This window comes from Jaculus jaculus, chromosome 2 (assembly GCF_020740685.1).
Source record: "Jaculus jaculus isolate mJacJac1 chromosome 2, mJacJac1.mat.Y.cur, whole genome shotgun sequence".
Taxonomy (NCBI): Eukaryota; Metazoa; Chordata; class Mammalia; order Rodentia; family Dipodidae; genus Jaculus; species Jaculus jaculus.
This window is the reverse complement of record NC_059103.1, coordinates 140089765-140111070: the sequence shown is the minus strand read 5'-3', so window position 1 is coordinate 140111070 and position 21306 is coordinate 140089765. Positions and strand designations below refer to the sequence as shown.

At 44.8% G+C, this 21306-nt stretch overlaps 1 protein-coding gene and 1 pseudogene across 2 annotated transcripts in view; one reads left to right on the top strand and one right to left on the bottom strand.

The window, feature by feature from the left end:
• The window catches only part of Slco5a1 (solute carrier organic anion transporter family member 5A1), a 172517-nt gene that overhangs the window by 13362 nt on the left and 137849 nt on the right, over positions 1 to 21306 (top strand). The gene's annotated exons all lie outside the window — the stretch shown is intronic.
• Positions 11951 to 12061, bottom strand: LOC123459192 (annotated as a pseudogene).

Sequence of the window (21306 nt, the reverse complement as noted above, 5' to 3'; positions counted from 1 at the left end):
TACAGAAAGCCAAATACTGTGATTCTGCCTGTAAGGTGGCTAAAATAGTCCGTCTCCTAGAGACAGAAAAGAAGAATGGTGGTTGCCAGAGGCTGGAAGGAGGGAAAATTAGGAGTTGTTTAATGACTAGAGAGTTTCAGCTTTGCAGGATGGAAACGTTCTGGAGATTGACTGCATAATATGGATATACTTAACACACCAATGGCATGCTTAAAAGTGATTAAGATACCAGGAGTGGTAGCACGTGCCTTTAATTCCAGCACTTGGGAGGCAGAGGTAGGAGGATCACTGTGAGTTTGAGGCCAGCGTGAGATAGCAAATTCCAGGTCATCCTGGGTCAGGGTAAGACTTTACCTCAAAAATCAACAAAAAGAAAAAAAAATGGTTAAGATTGTTAAAAATTGTACAGGATTTCTTCTTTAGGCCATACCACCTACTTGCTTTACGTGTGACTGTTATGTAGACTGTAAACCCATATGTATTTTCCAAAGTTACTAGAGTTTAGATGGGAATTCTGAAAAGTCAGAGTCCTTAGAAGGTAATCATTTCTGAGCACATGCAACTTTCTAGCACTGTCAGTTAGTGTGTGCCTGCAAACATTTTTCCAAACGTGTGTGAGTTTTCAGTCCTTATATTTTAGGGGATCCCTCAGGGAGAGAATTGGAGATCAGGAAATATAGGAAGGTTTTCTTGGGACAAGGGACGGGCATACTTGGGCGCAGAGGTGCGGGTTGGTGCACGTGTTTCGTGCTCCTGCAGTAGCTTGTGCTAGATTCAAGTGTTTTCGATTTCCCTTTGCCAGAGGAAAAAAAAAAGTTTGGGGATTCTATAGCAAAAGAGATGGGGATTTCTTGGCTGCCTGGCCATTCTGGAAAGCTATTTACAAATCACAATAGTCACATATGGAGACTGCTGTAGTTCAGTTCCTGTGGAAAACTACACAGGCTTCTGGTCATTCCAAACCAGCGGTTCTCAATCACCGGTGACTTTGCTCCTCTTCCAGGGACTTTTTTTGTGGTTATTTGAGGTAGGGTCTCACTTTAGCCAAGGCTGGCCTGCAATTCACTACATAGACTCAGAGTGGCCTTGAAAGAGTGGCAATTCTCCTACCTCTGCCTCCCCAGTGCTGGGATTAAAGGCATGCATCATCACACCCTACTGTTTTCCAGGGACATTTGAAAAGGTTGGAGTATTTTTTTTTTTTTTTGACTGTGTATGTGTGTGCATGTGTGCATATCTTATGTCTGTGGGTACACTGTGTGTGTATATCTGGAAGACAGGATTCAATGTGGAGTGTCTTCATCAGTTACTCTCTACCGTATTTTGTGAGGCAGGGCCTCTCATAGCCCAAGCTGACCTGAAACTTACTATACAGATGGGGATGGTCTCAAATTCATGGCAATATGCCTATTGCCTCCTGGTTGTTGGAATTATAGGCATGAGACACCATGCTCAGCTTTCTATTTTACCTTTTTTTTTTCTTTCCAGGTAGGGTTTCACTCTAATCCAGGCTGACCTGGAATTCATCATGTAGTCTCAGGGTGGCCTCAAACTCATGGCAATCCTCCTACCTCTGCCTCCTGAGAGCTGGGATTAAAGGCGTGTGCCACCATGCCTGGCTACTACTTTATCTTTGAGACAGGGTCTAACACTGAACTTTAGACTTTACCTGTTCACCTAGCCTAGTGAGGCATAGGGATCCTGGTGGCTGCCCTGGTGCTGGGATGACAGGTGCATGCTGCCAGGCCTGGCTTTTACATGGTGCTGGGGATCTAAAATCAGGTCTTCATGCTTTCACAGCAAGCAGTTAAGCCACTGAGTTATCTCCCCAGCCCTTGGAATCTTTTTATTTTTTAAATAGTTTTAAATTTTTTAATTCATTTATTTGCAAGCACAGAGTGACACACAGAGAATGGGTGTGCCAGGGCCTTTAGCCACTGCAAATGAACTCCAGATGCATGTACCACTTTGTGGATCTGGCTTACATGGGTACTGGGGAATCGAACTCGAGTTGTTTGGTTTTCTAGGCAAGTGCCCTGAACCACTGTGCTATCTCTCCAGCCCCCTTGAAATCATTTTCGATTGTTAGGGGGATACCATTGGCATTTAGTGGGTAGGGCTTCCAGACCTCTACAAGGGATTGTCAATGTGGTGTTCCAATTTTTTTCCCCTTAATCTTTCAAGTTGCCCTATTTCCCAAGTTCTTTAGAACTTTATGTCATCGTCATAAGAACCTCCAGGTCATAAGATCAGGAAAGGCTTGAACATGTGAATAGAGAATGTCAGAGAAAGAAAGTATCTGCAAAGAGGAAGGTTTCTAACACGTAGCATTAGGAATAGAAATTACGTGTGTGCTATCCATTGCTGTATCTATTGCTGCATTTGCTTAGTACTGTGATCCTAGGGTATAGTACAGCATGCTATAGTGGATTATTTTTAGTGGGTGTAAAATATTGAGGCTTTCATGGTTTCTATAGGGACTTCAGCTGCAATCAGCTTAAAAAGGGCTTACCCATGTAGAACTTCTGGACCATATTCTTGGAGTAGGAATGTTGTAATCCTATTGTAGTTGTGTATGCGTGTATACTAAAGCAAGTGGGGTGCCTTCCCTTCAGTCTCCGAGGTCTCTTAGAGATGGTGACATCAAGAAAACATTCAGGCAAGAAATTATGGAAAACTCTAAAGCAACTAATCAGCATTCTAAAGAGAGCTTACCAGCCAATAATTGGACCTCCAGAGGAGATGTAGATAGATTTAATGAGGGGTTGTAAGACCTAATTTCTCTTAAAAATAACTGAGTGCTTAGTTTATGGAAAAAAAAAAAAAACCCAGCAACTTTGATGTGGTTTCAGATGGGAGTCTAAGAAGGATTGTTTTTGCAGCAAATATTTTTTAGTGTTTAACATATGTAAGGCATTGTGCATATGTTATCACTTTTATTTTGTCTATAGAACAACTTTGGGTCACAGCTATCCAAATGACACCTCATTTTATAGTTGAGGAAGTCAAGGTCAAGTAATGTGCTTGAGGTCCTCTAAAAACTAGTGGGACCAGGACCCAAGGCCTTCAAACGCAGAAGAAGCTCTAACCATTGGCCTTTGGGGGGCAGGGAGTTCACGCACTTCCGGTGTGCGTTTGGCTACATTTTGTGATTTTTGACCTGTGTGAAGAAGTGGAGTCAGGTCAGCTTTCTTAGGTTTCAGTCACATCTTAAGTTCTCTAGTTCTTTGATCCTGAGTCTTTTTTTGGCTTGGCTTGGCTTGCCATAATCTTTTTGTAGCACTTGGGACTCTGGCATGAAGAAGACTTGTAGCCATCATGGTTTTCCTGTCACCACAAGCCTGTCCCTGGAGGACGTTCTCCACCCCTGGTCGCTGGAACCATGTTGCCAAGTGACAGCTGTCCTCCGGGAATCAGGCATTCCAGTCGCTCCTTTTCCAGGCAGCTGCGCATTACCTGATGGTAAATTCAGACTATTTCCCCTCCTGGGAGCCAGGATGGCTTGTGAAGCCGTCACCCTTCAGGAACGCTAATCCCTGCTGCCCAATATAACTTGGGAAGGCAGGTGCAGATCATTCTCGCTTAAAAGGAAAGGGCATACTTATGTGATTAATATTCCCAGCAGGATAAGATTAAATAATTTGCAAGTGTCTGGACTAGAGGTGTACAGTCCCTGACTTTGTAGCAGGTGAGAGGTTTTAAACCAGACTACTTGGAGAATAACAATAACTGGTTTGGGTCTTATTAGGTGTTTCCCTTCATTTTTGGTACTTGGATTCTGAGAGAAGCTTAAAGATGCCTTCACTTTTAGGAAGGAGAGGAAATAAATTTAAATGAACAAGACTGCATGGAATGAGTCCCAGATCTTGAACTTCCTGGCTGTTAATCAATTTCTGATCAATGTGTGCTGACAGTCTGACAATCCCCATTTACAAAGCGTCCCTATGTTATTAGGCAGAAGATAATTTGCCTAGAAGTATGCTCATGTCTCTGGTGTTTAGTTTCAGCTGGAAGGGAAGCGTGTCCTGAGCTGAACTGTATTTTAATGACTTCCACTAAGATGAAGGAGAGCAGCAACTTTTAACAGATGTAAAAGTCTTCCCGAGACAAGTCTGAAAGAGTGTCTATGAGAAAGACTTAAGTTAAAACAAAAGGAAATAAAAATTTAAAAAAAAGAAAGGGAAAAAGAAGAATCTTAGAATAACAGTTCTGAAATCTGGTTTTGAGCTCTTTAGGATGTCTCCAGTTAGTTCATTATTGTGAAATTAATTTTAATTTCTGTAATCAGGAATGATTGAGAGCAGTGATAAGTAAATCTGAGATTTAATAATGGCAGCACTTTTTTAAAGCTGCTGGACTCAGTATTTTGGTGTGTGACATTCTTTTCAGTGTAGGCTACCTTTTTAGGAAGGTCCCAAAGCCACTGTTGCCCAAGACAAGTCCTCAGGACCCTCACGTGGATTTTGGTGGGACACTTCTGCATTCACTTTGATGTGAGACTCACACCCTGTTGGATATTATCTGGGATGTAAACTTGTAGCAGCGGTCATCTACAGATACATGGCTGATTGGTCATTTGACACAAACTCAGCTGTACTTAGTGACAAGACTTTTGGGGGTTTGGTGTCTTTTTCTGTACAAAGTGAATTTTCTCAGATAGCTTCTAATCTGTGCTTTTGTAAAGCTTGAATAGATACATGAACAGTGGGAAAGGGAGGTCATTTTACTGTGTACTGTTTCTAAGATTAGCCCCAAGATTAGCTTGTTATCCCAGAGAAACTTACCATCTAGACTGATGATATCTTTAACACCACAGGTTCATTTTTAAATTTTCTTTATTTTTTAGATTTCATTTATTTATCCCCTCTCCCCTGTTCCTGTCTCCCTGGGACCCTTCTCTGTGGGGCCAGCTCTGTCCTGGCCAGTGGTATAAATTGGGGTAGGTGTCACAGACTCTCTGTGCCTCTGTTAATACAAGAATGATAGCATGCACTTGTGAGTTAAAGCATATGATGCATTTTAAGAGAGGGGTGATTAAACACTAAAAAATAAGGTTATTGTTACTTTTAAAAATCCTGTTCAGGGGCTGGAGAGATGGCTTAGTGGTTAAGGAGCTTGCCTGCAAAGCCAAAGGACCTAGGTTCAATTTCTCAAGACCCATGTAAGCCAGATGCACAAGGTGGCGTGTGTGTCTGGCTTGCAGTGGCTGTTAGCCCTGGCGCGCTCATCCTCTATCTGCCTCTCTCTCTCTCTCTCTCTCTCTCTCTCTCTTTACTTCTCTCTCACTCGCAAATAAATAAATGGAAAAACTAAAATATTTTAAAAAATCTTTTCAGGAGGAGAGTGGTGTTAGCTTTCACGGTAGCCAATAGGGCAGAATTTTTGTTGTTGTTGTTGTTGTTTTTGTTTTTTTGTTTTGTTTTGAAACAGTTGCTGGCCTCTCAAGCCATGTTCAGTGGGTTGATTGCACCTGCTTGGAGCCTTTGTGTAGGGCTGATCCTGAGCCACAAAGGACAAGGCATGTTGGTTTCATTACATTAGGCAGCCACCCTTTTGTAGGGATCTCTCACCCCTCCCCACCAGTGATGCATGGAGTCTGTTTCCTTGTGTCTGGAGTGATTGCTGATATCCTCCTTACAAAGGCAAGGGTAATCGCTGGGAGAAAGATGACAAAGCTTCCAGGTTATAAATAGCTTCCTAACGAGATGTTCTTGCTATGGGCTTCTGATAATTGTGATGGGGGAGCTGTTGGCTACAATCAAGTTTAATTGCTAAGGAGCATAGGGAGGTAGCCCTAAACATATAAGCTCACAGGCTGTTTTGATGTCTTTCTATCTTACACAAGATCTTAATATCTCTGCTTAGATCCCTAATCGGTCTTTGTGGTTGCGGGTGGGCCTGTGACTTCATGGATAGTGTATTCTGTGACCTGCTGGCTCGTGAACTTCATCGGAAATGGGAAGGTTGGTTGGATACTACAAAGAAGAAGGGTTAGTGTCCTGGAGAGAGCGCCACATGAGCCTTCTTGTTTCACTTCTCTCCCAGAAGGTGTGTGTGTGTGTGTGTGTGTGTGTGTGTGTGTACACGCGCGCACGCGTGCGTGCGCACATGCACATATCAGAGTTGAAAGGCATAACAGGCAAAACAAAATGAGTAGATGGGATGGCCACAGAACAATTTCAGAATTGTTTCGCACTGCCTTTCAGAAATATGACCCAATCCTATGGTAGCTGGAGTTGGATCTTTAGAATTTCTTCCGCTGCTGCTTTTTCTGGTGACATGATAGCTTTGGATTAGCATCAGCGCCTCTGATGCCGCCTTCTCTGCCAGCAATAGTGAGTCCGCTGCCTCTCAAGGCTCATTCAGGGTTTGCGTGGGCAAACAGATGAAGTCAAGGGCTCATTGCTGGCTTCTGCTAGTTGATTGCTCATGTAGAGGGCACGGTTGAGAAGGCTGAATGCGCTGAAATACAGTTTGGGTTCCCACCCATGATCTGTGTGATATCCCCTCATCAGCAGGTTCGCAGTGGTGTTTAGGAAGTTTGGGTTCCCACCCGTGATCTGTGTGATATCCCCTCATCGGCAGGTTCGCAGTTGTGTTTAGGGTTTGCCTTTGTTCCGTCTCTACTATAGGACTTGGAGTAGTACCTAGCCCGCCATCTTCCCTCCTGTAAAGTCTTCCGCTGACTCCTGTAGCCCCTTTCAGTGTCTCAGATAATTTTGGAGGCTCCACTTCCTGCCTGGAATGTTCCGCCAGCTTGCTTTGCTCTTGTACCCCCCTCTCCCCACTCTCCAACCGCTTTCAGCCTGGGGCTTCAGTGCCTGCTGCAGACCCGTTCCTTGCTTCTGACTTGCGAGTTGTCCAGGCTGCTGGGCTCTGGTCTCTTAGCACCTTGACCTACAACTGGGTCAGAACCTCACTGGGTGCAGAGCACTGGCATGGAATTTGCACAGGTAAATCACACGCATCACAACTGTAAGTCTCATGGGCATTATCTTGCACCAGTAACTGGTGAACCCATCAATCAGGCAGAGTTGGCATTCATGACATTGTGACCCTGGCCGTGAGCTCCTTGTGAGTCTGTACCAAGCTGTGTCCAGTCAACTGGGAAATAAGATTGCCCACCGCAGGGAAGTGGAGTCATGCTCACTCATCCCAAGGCAAAGACAAAACTACCGTCCCTCTACCCCCAACCTAGGTCAGTAGATGTATCTCAGTACACAAGAGATAACATAATAATAGTAATTAACTTGGCAGAATCACCACAATATGGTAATTATACCCATCATCTTGTAAATAGCCTTGGAAAGGCGGTGTGTTTAAATGTTCTGACCAACTGTTTTTCAATGACTCAGATCTTTCTAGGACTTTGTTTTTTAAAATAATTTCATTTGGCAAATAAGATGGCACTCTGATAGAGTGTCTTACTTGAACACTTGATTTTTTTAGAGAGGGTCCTACATATTCCAAGTTGGCCTAGGATTCACTGTGTAGCTGAGGATGGCACTCCACTTCTGATCTTCCTGTGTTCACCTCCAGACACTCCCATTCCAGGTGTGTGCCACCATGCCTGGTTTATGCAGCACTGGCGGTTGAACCAAGCTTCCTGCACGCTAGGCAAGCACTCTACCAGCTGAGGTCTCCAGCCTTAGTCGCAAGAGAGCAGCTGGCTGTTGGTCCCCCAGGGTTTGCTCTGAAACATTAATCTGAATACTTTAAAATTTTTATACAGAAGCTGAGCATGGTGGTGCCTGCTTGTCATCCTAGCAATTCAGGGATACAAGATCAAGGCCAGCTTGGGCCACGTAGAGATACCCTGTCTGAAAAATATAAGCAAAAATTATATGCTAAATAACACACCCATTCTTGCTTTAGTAACATGGTATTTAGGTTAAAAATGAGAAACACTCAGTGTTGATATCCTTTCAAATTCTTTGAAAAAAATGTATTTATTTATTTGCGTGTGTGTGTGTGTGCCAAGATCTCTTGCTGTTGCAAACAAATGCCTATACAGCTTTACACAGGTGAGGAATTGAACTCTGAGTTATTAGGCTTTGCAAGGAAGTGTCCTTAAATGCTGGGCCATCATCCAGCCCCTCCTTTCAGATCTTTTTTAAATTTTTTTTTAATTTTTTTGTTTTTATTTATTTATTTAAGAATGACAGAGAGAGATAGAGAGGGAGGGAGGGAGGGAGGGAGAGAGAGAATGGGTGTGTCAGGGCCTCCAGCCACTGAAAACGAACTCCAGACGCTTGCACCCCCTTGTGCATCTGGTTAACGTGGGTCTTGTACCGGGGTCCTTAGGCTTCACAGGCAAGCGCTTAACCACTAAGCCATCTCTCCAGCCCCAGATATTTTTTAAAAAAATATTTTATTTATTTGAGAGAGAGGGAGACAGAGGCAGATAGAGAGAAAGAATGGAAGCACCAGGGCCTCTAGCCACTGCAAACCAACTCCAGATGTATGTGCCACTTGGTGCATCTGGCTTTATGTGGGCACTGAAGAACCAAACCTAGGTTCTTTGGCTCTACAGGCAAGTGCCTTAACTGCTAAGCCATCTCTCCAGCCCTTCTTTCAGATCCTTAAAAGAGGAAATATCAACCTAATTGAGTTATTAGGCTAAAAAGTACAGGCCGATTCTTATACATTTTCTTTAACAGTTGATTTTAGATTATGTTGCCTCACCTTTGGACCCACAGGTTTGCCTTGTTTTAAGACAGATAGGCATAAGTAAATGTTTACAACACAAGATATTTTCAAATGGAAAGGTGAATTTCTAATGCTATGATTGAATTTTTTGCATAATACTAAATCCCTTTAGCTAGGATCATTAAAATGTGCACACTTTGCTGGGCATGGTAGTGCATGTCTTTGATCCCAACACTCAGGAGGCAGAGGTAGGAGGATTGTTGCGAGTTCAAGGCCAGCCCGAGTCTACAGCATGAATTCCAGGTCAGCCTGGGCTAGAGGGAGAACCCTACCTCAACCCTACCTACAAACAAACAAAAACCAAAAAAATTGCACACTTTATGTGCAGCCATCAAATAATGTATATTTTCATCCTAAGTGTTTATTTTGTACTGACCACAAAACCTGGCCTATAAATAAATTGTCCTTATTTTCTGTCACAATTCAAGCTTGTTCCTCAGAGTGTGCCCTCCCCCCACCCCTCCCGCTTTCCCCACATGTCCCCCAGCTCCTTGGATCTTACTGGTTGATTATAGCCCTTTGCTTTAACTCCCACCTACCGTTTTAGAGTCTTTCAGCTGCTCTGAGGCGAGTCAATCTGAATTAATGTTTCAGAGAAGACCCGAGGAGGCCGACGCCAAATGCTCTCTTAGGTGACTGTCTGCTAATTTAGTTACTCAATAAAAATCCCATTTTTTCCCCCTATGGCTAGATAATGCCTGCTGACTTTCTTACCTCATTTGTTAGGGAGCCTCTCCCTTCGGTGTGATTCGTTTGTTGAGGATGTTCATTAGATATACTGTTCTATGCCAATATAAGTAGATAAATTCAGCTTCTTTTTTTTTTTTTTAAGTTAATTGCCAGGGTCAGTCATGAATTCTGATTGTGCCTTTGTACAACGTAAAGCTGCTGCTGTGACTAGATGGAATTTCGATAAATGACAATTATGACAAAGGCTGTTATAACAAAGTATTATTACTATGGACAAGACCCAAATTTCATCATTTTTGCGTTTATGTGTTTCATTGTGTATTTGGGTGTGTATGGGTGTGTGTGCTGTGCCACAAGTGTGGCAGAGGACGGCTTCCAGGCGTCTGCGCTTCACCGTCTTTCAGACTGGGTCTCTTGTCACTGCAAGCGGACTCCAGACTTCAAAGGAACATCAGGCTTAGTGGGTCCTGGAGCTTGGGAGTCTCCTGGCTCTTGTCATAGGTGCCACTTTGCATGCAGATTTACGGGGGTGCTGGGGAATTGAACCTGGGTGGTAGGCTTTGTAAACAAGTGCCTTCAACTTTTGAACCATCTTCTCAGTCCCAGTTAATTAATTTTAATTGTTTTTTTGAGATAGGGTCTTGTTATGTAACTTAGGCTGGCCTGAAATTTGTCATGTTCTTGCCTCAGGCTCCCAGGAAGGGGTTTGCAGGTATATACTCCCATGCCTAGCTCTTGGCAGAGTTCTGAAATGTATATGAATATCATGATTACCCGAGGAATATCCTTCAAAATGCAGATTCTTGGCCCTGCTTCTGAGAAGGAGGCACAATTTAGAAGTGGTCTCCCACTAAATCAAAGTACAATGTGTGGGGGTTTTAATTTATTTTTTTATTTTTCAAGGTAGGGTCTCACTCTAATTCAAGCTGACCTGGAATTCGCTATGTATTTTCAGGCTGGCCTCAAAATCACTGCGACTTTCCTACCTCAGCCTCCTGAGTGCTGGGGTTAAAGACATGTGCCGCCACGCCCGGCCACAACATATACTTGACAAAAAGCTTCCCAAATGATCTCAAGGATCTGTCCTGCTTAGAAACGATCGTCTTGCAGAAATTCTAGCCAGAGAAAGCTCCCTCTCAGAGAGATGAGTGTGGTTTACTATTAAATGCTGCTTGTCATCTGCCTCACAGAGGTACTTATCCCAGCCTCCATGTTTCTGGAAACTTTGAGGCCACACAGCCTGGGCCTCCCTAACACTGTGGTGGAGCTGGTTTCTACTTTTCACCTGCTGTTTTGCGTGAGGCAAAAGGTTTGGGTCTGTTTAGATGAGCAAAGGCAGCCTTATGTCTGGGGCCCGTGTTGGGATTCTGTCACGTAGCACTGTTACCACTGATCACTGTGGGCCGGTTTGGAAATCTCAATGCATTTTATATCATTTCATGTCTATAACAGTTGGCATTCCATGAAAGTGAATGCGCAGTTTCTTCACACCTGAATTCATTGTGCTTCTGCCTTCTGTCTAGTTTTCATATAATTTGCATACATTGGATGCATTTAATAGACTTGGGTGGCTTGAGATACACCAGGAAAGCTCTTCCCATGGGTCACAGGCTCCATCAGAGTCAAGTCGGAGTAAGCTTTGGGCAAGGGATCAGGAACTGCTTTCTCTTGTCTGGCTTTTCTGGGAACTTCCAGGAAAGTCAGGAACTGCTGGGCTTCCCGGTGAGAGCTTTTCCTTTGTTCCTTTGTGTGTTTTAACAATCCTTTTGCTTCAAGCGCTGTTTTACAAAGATTGGCTGCTAGCAGTGGCTCACTAGCTGGGGAAGGAGTAGACAAGTCATCCTTCAGGACACACCTTGTCAATGTGCACTTCTCTGGACAATGACCTGAGTAGTGATTTTTTTTCCTTCTTTTTCTTTTTATATTTTTAAATATTTTATGTGTTTATTTGATAGAAAGAAACACACACACAGAGAGAGAGAGAGAGAGAGAGAGAGAAAGAGAGAGAATGAGAAGGCACGCCAGGGCTTCTGTCTACTGCAAATGAACTTCAGATGCACGCACAGCCTTGTGTATCTAGCTTTATGTGGGTATTGGGGAAACTGAACCTGCATCTTTTTGCTTTGCTGACAAGTGTCTTAACTGCTAAGGCATCTGCAGCACACAGTCTCAGGTCACTGAGATGAACTTCCAGGCCTAGCACAGTTATGAAGGAAGGGATTTATTGAAGACAGAGGGGAAGTTCCATAATGGCAGAAGAAGTTGGCCCCCTCTTACAGGACTAAACAGAGAGAGAAAAGCCACCACCAAAAAGCAAGCAAGCACACTTAGGAACCCCAGGCAGAACTCCGGCACTTTCCGTATCTTTAGACTGGAATTCCAAATCCACCAGCACGTTTTAGGGTTGGACCCTAAGATCTGCCCAGTGACACCTCCTCCAGCCAGGTGACTGCAGATCTAAAATACGAACTGTAATAAAATCCTGAGTATGTTGGGGGCCAACCATTTAAACTACCACAGCATCTCTCCAGTCCCTCTTTCTTCTTTTTAATGTGAGGATAGGCAATGTGCTGATTGATGTCCTAATAAGGTTCCAGGGAAGTACAACTAACACAATGAATGGAATGAAAAGTAAGTCATCACACTTCTGAGCCAGAAGGATCCCAAGCAATGGTTCTCAGTAGTTTTGGGTTGTGCACACAAGTCACTTAAAAAAAAGTTTTATTTTTTCTTTATTTATTTGAGAGAGAAATAGGCAGAGAGATAGAGAGAGGGAGGGAGAGAATAGGTGTACCAAGGCCTCCAGCCACTACAAATGAACTCTGGATGTGTGCATCCCATTGTGCATCTAGCTTACATGAGTCCTAAGGAATCGAACCTGGGTCCTTTGGCTTTGTAGGCAAACACCTTAACCACTAAGCCATCTCCCCAGCCTACAAAGTAACTTTTAATTAAGTAAATAAGTTAACGAATTAATTTTTCAGTACTGGGGATGGAATCCAAGTCCTTACATGCTAGGCAAGCACCTCCCTCTGAGCTACACCCCAGCCCCTCAAAGTCACCTTTTGTGAATGAGGCTTATTCAAAGGACAATCAAAGCTCGAATGACAGTTGCCATTTTCTGGTGAGAAGGTAACACCAGGTTTCTGACGACACTGATCTCAATGGAGCCCTTTCTGAGTGAGAGCTCCCCATCTCCTTTACCTCAGGGCGAGGCAGAGCCTGGGGCGGGGACGTTGCGGAACTCTGGCAGGCGCTCATCTTCCAGCTCCTTCACCCACCCTGAGGGGAGGAGCCTCCGGCCCAGGGTGCCAAGGACCACCGACAGGTAACCCCCCTCTGGGTTTTCTTTGGCAGTTGTACAGTTTGGGCCTTGGGGGGAGAAAGGCATTTATAGATACTAAGAGATAAATTTAGATAATAGGGGCTGGAGAGATGGCGTAGCGGTTAAGCGCTTGCCTGTGAAGCCTAAGGACCCCGGTTCGAGGCTCGGTTCCCCAGGTCCCACGTTAGCCAGATGCACAAGGGGGCGCACGCGTCTGGAGTTCGTTTGCAGAGGCTGGAAGCCCTGGCGCGCCCATTCTCTCTCTCTCTGTCTACCTGTCTTTCTCTCTGTGTCTGTCGCTCTCAAATAAATAAATAAATAAATAAATAAATAAATAAATAAATAAATAAAAAAGAAGGGATTCCCTTTAAAAAAAAAAAAACTTAGATAATAGAAGAACGCTCACGACTTGACTGATTTTTAAGGTATGCCTCTTAGAGTGTAAGGAAAACATCCTGTTTCCTGGATTTGAGTTTGGATCCCCAGCAGCCATGTCAAAGATGGGCATGGTGGCCTGTGCCTGCAGTCGCAGAGAAAGGACGATCCCTGGGGCTAGCTGGTCTAGCTGAATTGGTGGGCTCTGGGAACAGAGATCCCGCCTCAAAGAAGAAGGTAAAGAGTGATTAAGTAGGACACCCGATGTTGACCTCTGGCCTTAACACCCATGTGCCCATTCATGCACGTGAGCGCGCGCGCGCGCGCGCACACACACACACACACACACACACGGACATGCATGCCCCACAAACATACACACCACAAAAGATTAACCACCATACTTCCATTTCCCCTCCTCTCAGTAGGAAGATAAGGAGGTGAGGTGGGGCCTGCCTGGCTGGTGGAATTCCTTGAGGACCATAACTGGCCTTTCAAGAGGAGCTCTGAGGTCCTGACCGCCGGGGACCAGCAAAGCTGTGAGACCGCAGGTTCTGGAGCCCGGGGGAGGGTCCAGAAGCATCTAAGCCCCAGGCTTCTTTCCTTGAAGCTGGAGATCAGTGAGGAGGTGAAGTACAGAGCTGGAGGACCGGCCATGAAGTGCCTCGCTGTGCCTGTGGCTGCCACTGTCCTTGTCCCAGGAGAGAGGAACTTTGGCTTTGTGCTCTGGGATGGGACCTGCTGGTATCTGGAGTTCACCTAGACTGAGAGGCAGGAGGGGACAGAGCAGACATGGAGGAGGGGTGTGACGGGACTGGGGAGGCGCTGATTGATGAACAGCAACTGCCTGGATGAAATCCTATTCTTGGCCTTGCACCAGGCCAAGCTGTGCAAGGACCCTGGAAGGTATTGCGGCTTGTACAAAATATTTATAGCATTATTCCATCACCTTCCACTAAAAGTTCAATTAAAAACTGTCCCATTGTCTATTTCCTGTTAAGAGAAAATGCAAATAGGTAAAAGTGACTGCTTCCAAATTATTCTCCAGAGTGTTCCTCAGTATTAAAATTAATTGGATTTTCCGTATTAGCATCAAGAGCATAATCAAGTAATTAATTTGTGCTGAGAAAGACTATATACGTGTGTAGACGTATGTGTGTGCATGAGCACGAATGTTCCTTATTTTGAAGGAATGTAACCTTTATCAGAAAGAGCTTTAATTGTTCTGGGGTAACTGATTTTTCTTAGTAATAGCAGATGGTAAAATGGCCCTCAAGTGTGTTGGGGTAGCTGTTAAGCTGATTAATTCTCAGTGGGATACTGTGTGCTAATTAAAGCTTTATTCCTGTTGGAAAGAAGAGCAGTATCTTGCTATGGAGACACTTCTAAGACTGAGGGAACTGGAGAAATTTGTCCACACATCTGACAAATGTTCAAATCCCGTAGGAGAATTGTTCACCCGCAGCAGAATCCTAGAGCTTTGTGGGCTGGTTTATGCTATTCTGAGACAGCAACCTCACAGTCTCCTGGAGACCTAGAACTGCTAGGCTCACCCTGTGCTGCGGTCAGCAGGGCACACTGGGACCTCCTGCTCTTCATCGCAAACGAGCTCCATGTTGTGCATCTGGTTTTCCGTGGGTACTGGGGAGTTGAACGTGGGCCATCTGGCTTTGTAAGCAAGCCCATTTAACCACCGACTCATCTCTCCAGCCCCTATAAAGGTTGATTTTAATGGCTCCCAATGTTTTCCTTCAACCTTTTGTATTGTGTGTTGCTGATTACCATAACAAAATACTTGAGGTCAGGTAATTTATAAAGAAAAGAGAGTTAGCTGGATGTGGAGACTCATGCCTTTAATCCCACCCAGCACTTGGGAGGCAGAGGTAGGAGGGTCGCCATGAGTTCAAGGCCACCCTGAGACTACATAGTGAATTCCAGCTCAGCCTGTGCCAGAGTGAGACCCTACCTTGAAAAACAAAAATCACAAAACAAAAAAAAAAAAAAAAAAAAGAAAGAAAAAAGAAAAGAGATTTATTTGGCTTATAGTTTTAGAGGTGTGACTCAGAGGGCATCATGGTGAGAATGTGCGTGAGAGGGAGTGATCACATAGAGAGCCAGAGCAAGACTGGCGTCCTGTGAGAGCTGTGGCAGTCCCGTGTGAGGGCGAGGCTGCCCCCCACTTCTTGACCTAATAAGCTTCCCACCTCTTAACTTCACTGCACCGGGAACCTGCAGTCAACCATGGGGGACAAGGTGCATCTGCACCACAGCCCTTCTGAAGTACTGGTATCCATCTTTAATCTCCAGGCGAGGAGTGACCTACTGGGTTTTCTCAAGCTTATGTGAGCACAGGACCTTTCTTTGCACATGTGTATGTGTGGTGTATATGCATGTGTGTATGCGTATTTGTATGTGCATGTTGTATGCCTGTGGGTGCATGTGTGTGTAGGTGTGTATGCATGTGCCTGTGGAGGGCAGAGGTTGACGACAGGTGCCTTCCTCTATTACTGTCCACCTTATTTACTGAAGCAGGGTGTTGCAGTCACCTCCAAACCAGGCACAGTTTACGGGAGGAACAGGATTTACTGAAGCTTACAGATCCAGGGGATGATCCATACCGGCTGAGGAAGCTGGCCCTGTTTCACAGGTCCACACGGGGAGAAATACCACAACCAGCGCCATTAGCAAGCCCACTCCAGAAACCCCAGGCAGGGCTCAAGCATTCTGCATAGCTTTTGCTGACATTTCAGACCTTAGGGCTGGACCCTAGGATCCCCCCACAGTGGCACCTCGTCCAGCCAGGCAGCTGGCAATCCAAGAAGCTTTAATACTACTGACTCTACCGGGGGACATCCATTCACACTACTGCACAGGCTTTCTCTCTGCACCCAAAGCTCATCTATTGGGTAGGCTAGTCTGAATAACCAGCTTGTCCCCTCCCATCTCATTTCTGCCTCCCCAGCCCCGAGATTATAGGCGTGAACGTGATGTCTGGCATTTATGTTGGCTCTGGGGATCCCAACTCAGCTCCCCATACCTGCACTGCAAACAGCTAACCCACTCAGCCTTGTCCCCAACCCTGATCACAGAGCCTTTAACCTCACACCATTTCAGATCCTGGCGATCTTTGACTTTGACTGGGACACTCTTGATCTACTAGTGGGTCTCCCTCCTGTGTTTTCAACTAAAGAAATAAGACAAGAGAAGTTAAGTTACTTGTTCAAAGTAATAAGGTGGGTTTGGAGGGGCCAGACTAGGTTTGGGGTTTTACTGTGGTTTTCCTACTGTGACACCTGGGCTCATCACCTGATAAAATGAGGAGTTTGTCCTTTGAGACCCCCCCCACTCCCCAGGCACTCTGGCAATGACTGCTGATTTTGTCATTTTCTTTGACTGCGGAGTTTGAGTGAGCTAAGCTACAGAGCAAACACTGGAAAAGCACACATAAATATCATCATCATGTGGGTTATTTGTTGCTTGCAAATGAATACACTTCTCAAGCTAGTATTTAAATAAAATCTGTCAGAGGATGTAGAACTCTAAATTACAAAATGTTGGTAAAGAAAATAAGAATGTATAAATACTAAGGTCTATGGTAATGAACATTGTGGCAAAATATTTTAACATAGTTTTGCATGTTCATGAAATTCAGGATTGATCTGAATACAAACTGTAACTCCCAATACAGACATTTCTCTTTTGTCTTGTGTGCTTTCTGAGGCGTTTTTGAAGGGATAATCAGAACAATAAAATTGGTGGCTGTTAGTATTTTATTAACTGGGGGTACCTTAGACTGGTATTTTCTAGCCCTCATTTGCTTTACCTGTATCCGGGGTATGCACTGAAATATTTGTTAATGTTTTCACAGATCTGTAAATTTAAGAAAACTGTATTTGGCAATTTTTGCCTTAAAAGGATACTGGTGACAAAATCATTTTTTTTTTTTTTTTCTGTATGTATGTGGCAGTCAGAGGCTAATGCCAGGTGTCTTCCCCAGTCACTTTCCACCTTCTTATTTTTTAAAAAAAATTATTTTATTTGAGAGAGAAAGAGAGGGAGAGAAAGAGAGAGAGAGAGAGAAAGAGAGAGAGAGAGGGAGAGAGAGAGAGAGAGGGAGAGAGAATGTGCACGCTAGGTCCTCTAGCCACTGCAAATGAACTTCAGACATATGTGCCATCTTGTGCATCTGGCTTACATGGGATCTGGGGAATCAAATCTGGGTCCTTAGGCTTTGAAGGCAAATGCTTTAACAGCTAATCCATCTCTCTAGCCCCTACCTTATTATTTTTATTTGTTTTTCTTTTGAGAAAGAGAGAGGCAGAGGGAGGGGGGGGGAATGGGCATACCAGGGACTCCAGCCACTGCAAACGAACTCCAGATACATATACCCCTTTGTCATCTGGCCTATGTGGACAATGGGGAATTGAACCTGGGTCCTTAGGCTTCATAGGCAAATGCCTTAACCACTAAACCATCTCTTCAGCCCTATTTTCTTATTTTTAAAATTATTTATTTGGTGTGTGCATGCATGTGTGTTGGATATAAGCATGTGTGTGCTACCACGTGGGCATGCTTCAGGCAGGCTCTGCCATTGGTCGGTGCTCCATTTGTAAGCTTCCAGGAAAACTCTCCTGTTCCTGCCTCCCTCCTGCCGTAGATGCACCGGGGTGACGAGCCCGCCACAGCATTCAGCTTCTGTGTGCGGTCTGGGGATCTGAATTCACGTACTCAGGGTTGTGTGACAAGCGCTGTATTTACTGAGCCATTTCCCCAGGCCTCTGGGTTATTAAAAATACCTTAGTATTTAAATTTTCTTAGGGTGATCATATATGGTGTTACCAAATTAGATGTGGACTAGCCTGTAGCTAATATGACAAAATGACTTTTGTGGGGTATGACAGATGTGTGCCACCACCCCCAGCTCAACTTAGATGTGTGGTGCTAGGAATTGAACCCAAGGCCTCCTGCGTACTGAGCATGTGCTGAACTCTTGGTGACCCCAGCCACCTGAATGACTGTGTAAGTGTGAGCGCCTGGGCCAGAGGACAACTTCAGCTGTCATTCCCCACGTGTGATTCACCTTTTAAGAGACAAGGCCTCTCACTGGCCCAAAACTTGTCAAGTAGGCTAGACCAGTGGGCCAGTGAGGTCCAGAGAGCTGCCAGTCTCTGTTCCCTCCACCCAGTGATGGGTTTATAAGTATATATCACTATGCCCAACTTTTTTTTTTAATTTTTTTTATTTATTTTTATTTATTTGAGAGCAACAGACACAGAGAGAAAGACAGATAGAGGGAGAGAGAGAGAATGGGTGCCCCAGGGCTTCCTGCCTCTGCAAATGAACTCCAGACGCGTGTGCCCCCTTGTGCATCTGGCTAACATGGGACCTGGGGAACCGAGCCTCGAACCGGGGTCCTTAGGCTTCACAGGCAAGCGCTTAACCACTAAGCCATCTCTCCAGCCCTATGCCCAACTTTTTAATGTGTGCTCTGGGGATAGAACTTGGGGTCACTTGCTTCTTTACCAACTGAGCTGTCTCCCCAGCTACCCCTCAGTGACTCTTTTAAATTCGAGACAAGGTCTCTCACATACAGCTTAGACCAACCTCAAACTTGTAGCAGTCCTATGGCCTCAGCACCACCAGGGCTGTGATCATAGACGTGAGGTCCCAGCCTGCTTCTCTCCTTCTTTATGAAAAGGTGAATGTCATGGGACTCAGCGCACTGGTTTCTGGTCTTACCTACTGCTCCAGTTTGGGAAAGAGCTTCTTTCCCATTTGTCTAACAATACCACCAATTGGAGGATGAAACGTTTTTTTAAAAAGATGAGAAATTCCCTAAGTGTGGACAGCACCATTCCAGAGATTGGGGGCTACATGAAACCAAGGGTAAGGACACTTACCTGCATTTTCTCTGCTCCTCACCCGTCATGCTGTGAGCTGCTCGGCTCTGACCTGCCATCGCCGCCTGATGGACTAAAACCTCCAGAACTGTGAGCCAAGATAACTCCTTCCTTCCCTGAACTGTTTCAGGTCCTTGTCACAATATCCTGCAGCCTGGTACCTCCCATTCTGGGCCCAGCTTAAAAGTATAAGGAAGTAACTAGTCTTGGCCAGACATGCTGGTGCACACCTTTAATCCCAGCACTCAGGAGGCAGAGGTAGGAAGATCTCCGAGAGTTCGAGGACACCCTGAGGCTTGGTGTATGGGTTGGATTATTATCCATTCACATTGGTCTATGTCATATAAGGACAGAATGCAAGAGGCAATATGCATTGATGGTTAAGACCAAAGTACAAGGGCTGGACTCAAACTTGACTCTGTCTCTTACTGGCCATATTACTTTGGTAAGACTTGAATTTGTTTTTAAGAGAGAGAGAGAGAGAGAGAGAGGGAATGGGAATTGGCCCGCCAGGGCCTTAGCCCCTGAAATAGAACTCCAGAAGCCTGCGGCACCTAGTGGGCATGTGCAACCTTGAGCTTGCCTCACCTTTGTGTATCTGGCTCACTTGGGATCTGGAGAGTAGAACATGGGTCCTTAGGCTTTTCAGGCAAGTGCCTTAACTGATAAGCCAATCTCTCCAGCCCTGGGAATACTTTTTTAAGTTTTAAAGGCTCTAGTTTCTTCTATGAAAAGGAATAATAATAGGGCCTGTCTCATAGTTTTTTTTAGATTTTATATTTATTTATTTATTGGAGACCAAGAGAGGGAGAAGGAGAGAATGACAATGGGCATGCCAGGGCCCCGTTTCCCAGGACCCACATTAGCCAGATGCACAAGGGGGTGCACACATCTGGAGTTCGTTTGCAGTGGCTGGAAGCCCTGGCGTGCCCATTCTCTCTCTCTCTCTGCCCCCCCCCCGTCACTCTCAAATAAATAAAAATAAACAAAAAAATTTTTTAAAAAAGTATGTACCACCACACCTGGCTTATTTCTAACTTTTTAAGATATCTCCATACTGATTTGCACAATAGCTGTACTACTTTGCATTCTCACCCACAGTAGTTGGGGACCCCTGTCTCCCCACACCTTCATCAGCATTTGCTGTCTGTTTTCTTGATGACAGCTATTCTGTCTACGTTATTTCAAAATTGTCTTGTGGGCGTGGTGCTGCACGCCTTTAATCCCAGCACTCAGGAGGCAGAGGTAGGAGGATCGCTGTGAGTTCGAGGCCACCCTGAGAATACATAGTGAATTCCAGGCCAGCCTGGGCTAGAGTGAGACCCTACCTTGAAAAACCAAAAAATTTAAAAAAAAATCGTCTTGACTTGTATTTCTCTGATGGCTAAGTTGGTTGAACAATTTAAGTACTTGTTGGCCACTTGTGTTTCTTCTTTTGTGAACTGTCTGTTCATTGCATTAGCCCACTGGTGACTGGCAGATGAGTTGCTTTTGGAGTTCAGCTTCTGCCATTCTTTCCAAACTCTGGCTATTGAGCCCCTGCCAGAAGTAGCGGTGGCAAAGACAGTCTCCCATTCTGTAGGCTGTCTCTTTGCTTGGTGATGGCTTATTTTGCTTACAGGAATTTTAATTTCATGTAGTGCCATTGGTTGATTCTTGGGGCTACTTCCTGCACTATTGGAGACCTGTTCAGAAAGGTTTTGCCCATGCCTATATCCTGAAGCATGTTCCTTATCTTGTCCTCTAGTACTTTCTGTGTTTCATTTCATTTATTTATCATATCTCATTTGAGATAGAGAGAGAGAAAGAAGAGAGAGAGAGAGAGAGAACAGGCATGCCAGGGCCTCTTAACTACTGCAAATGGGCTCCAGACACACGTGCCACCTTGCAAATCTGGCTTACATGGGTGCTGGGAAAATGAACCTGGGTTCTTTGGCTTTGCAGGCAAGTGTCTTAACCACTAAGCAATCCCTACAGCCCATATGTTATTTTATTTTATTTTAATTTTTTGTTTATTTATTTATTAAGAGCGACAGACAGAGAGAGAAAGAGGCAGACAGAGACAGAGAATGGGTGTGCCAGGGCTTCCAGCCACTGCAAACGAACTCCAGACATGTGGCTAACGTGGGTCCTGGGGAATCGAGCCTCGAACCAAACCAGGGTCCTTAGGCTTCACAGGCAAGCGCTTAACCGCTAAGCCATCTCTCCAGCCCCCATGGGTTATTTTAGATTGGGGTATTTGATCCATTTTGTCTTGATATTTGTACATGGAGAGAAGTAAGGATCTAATTTTATTCTTCTGCAGGG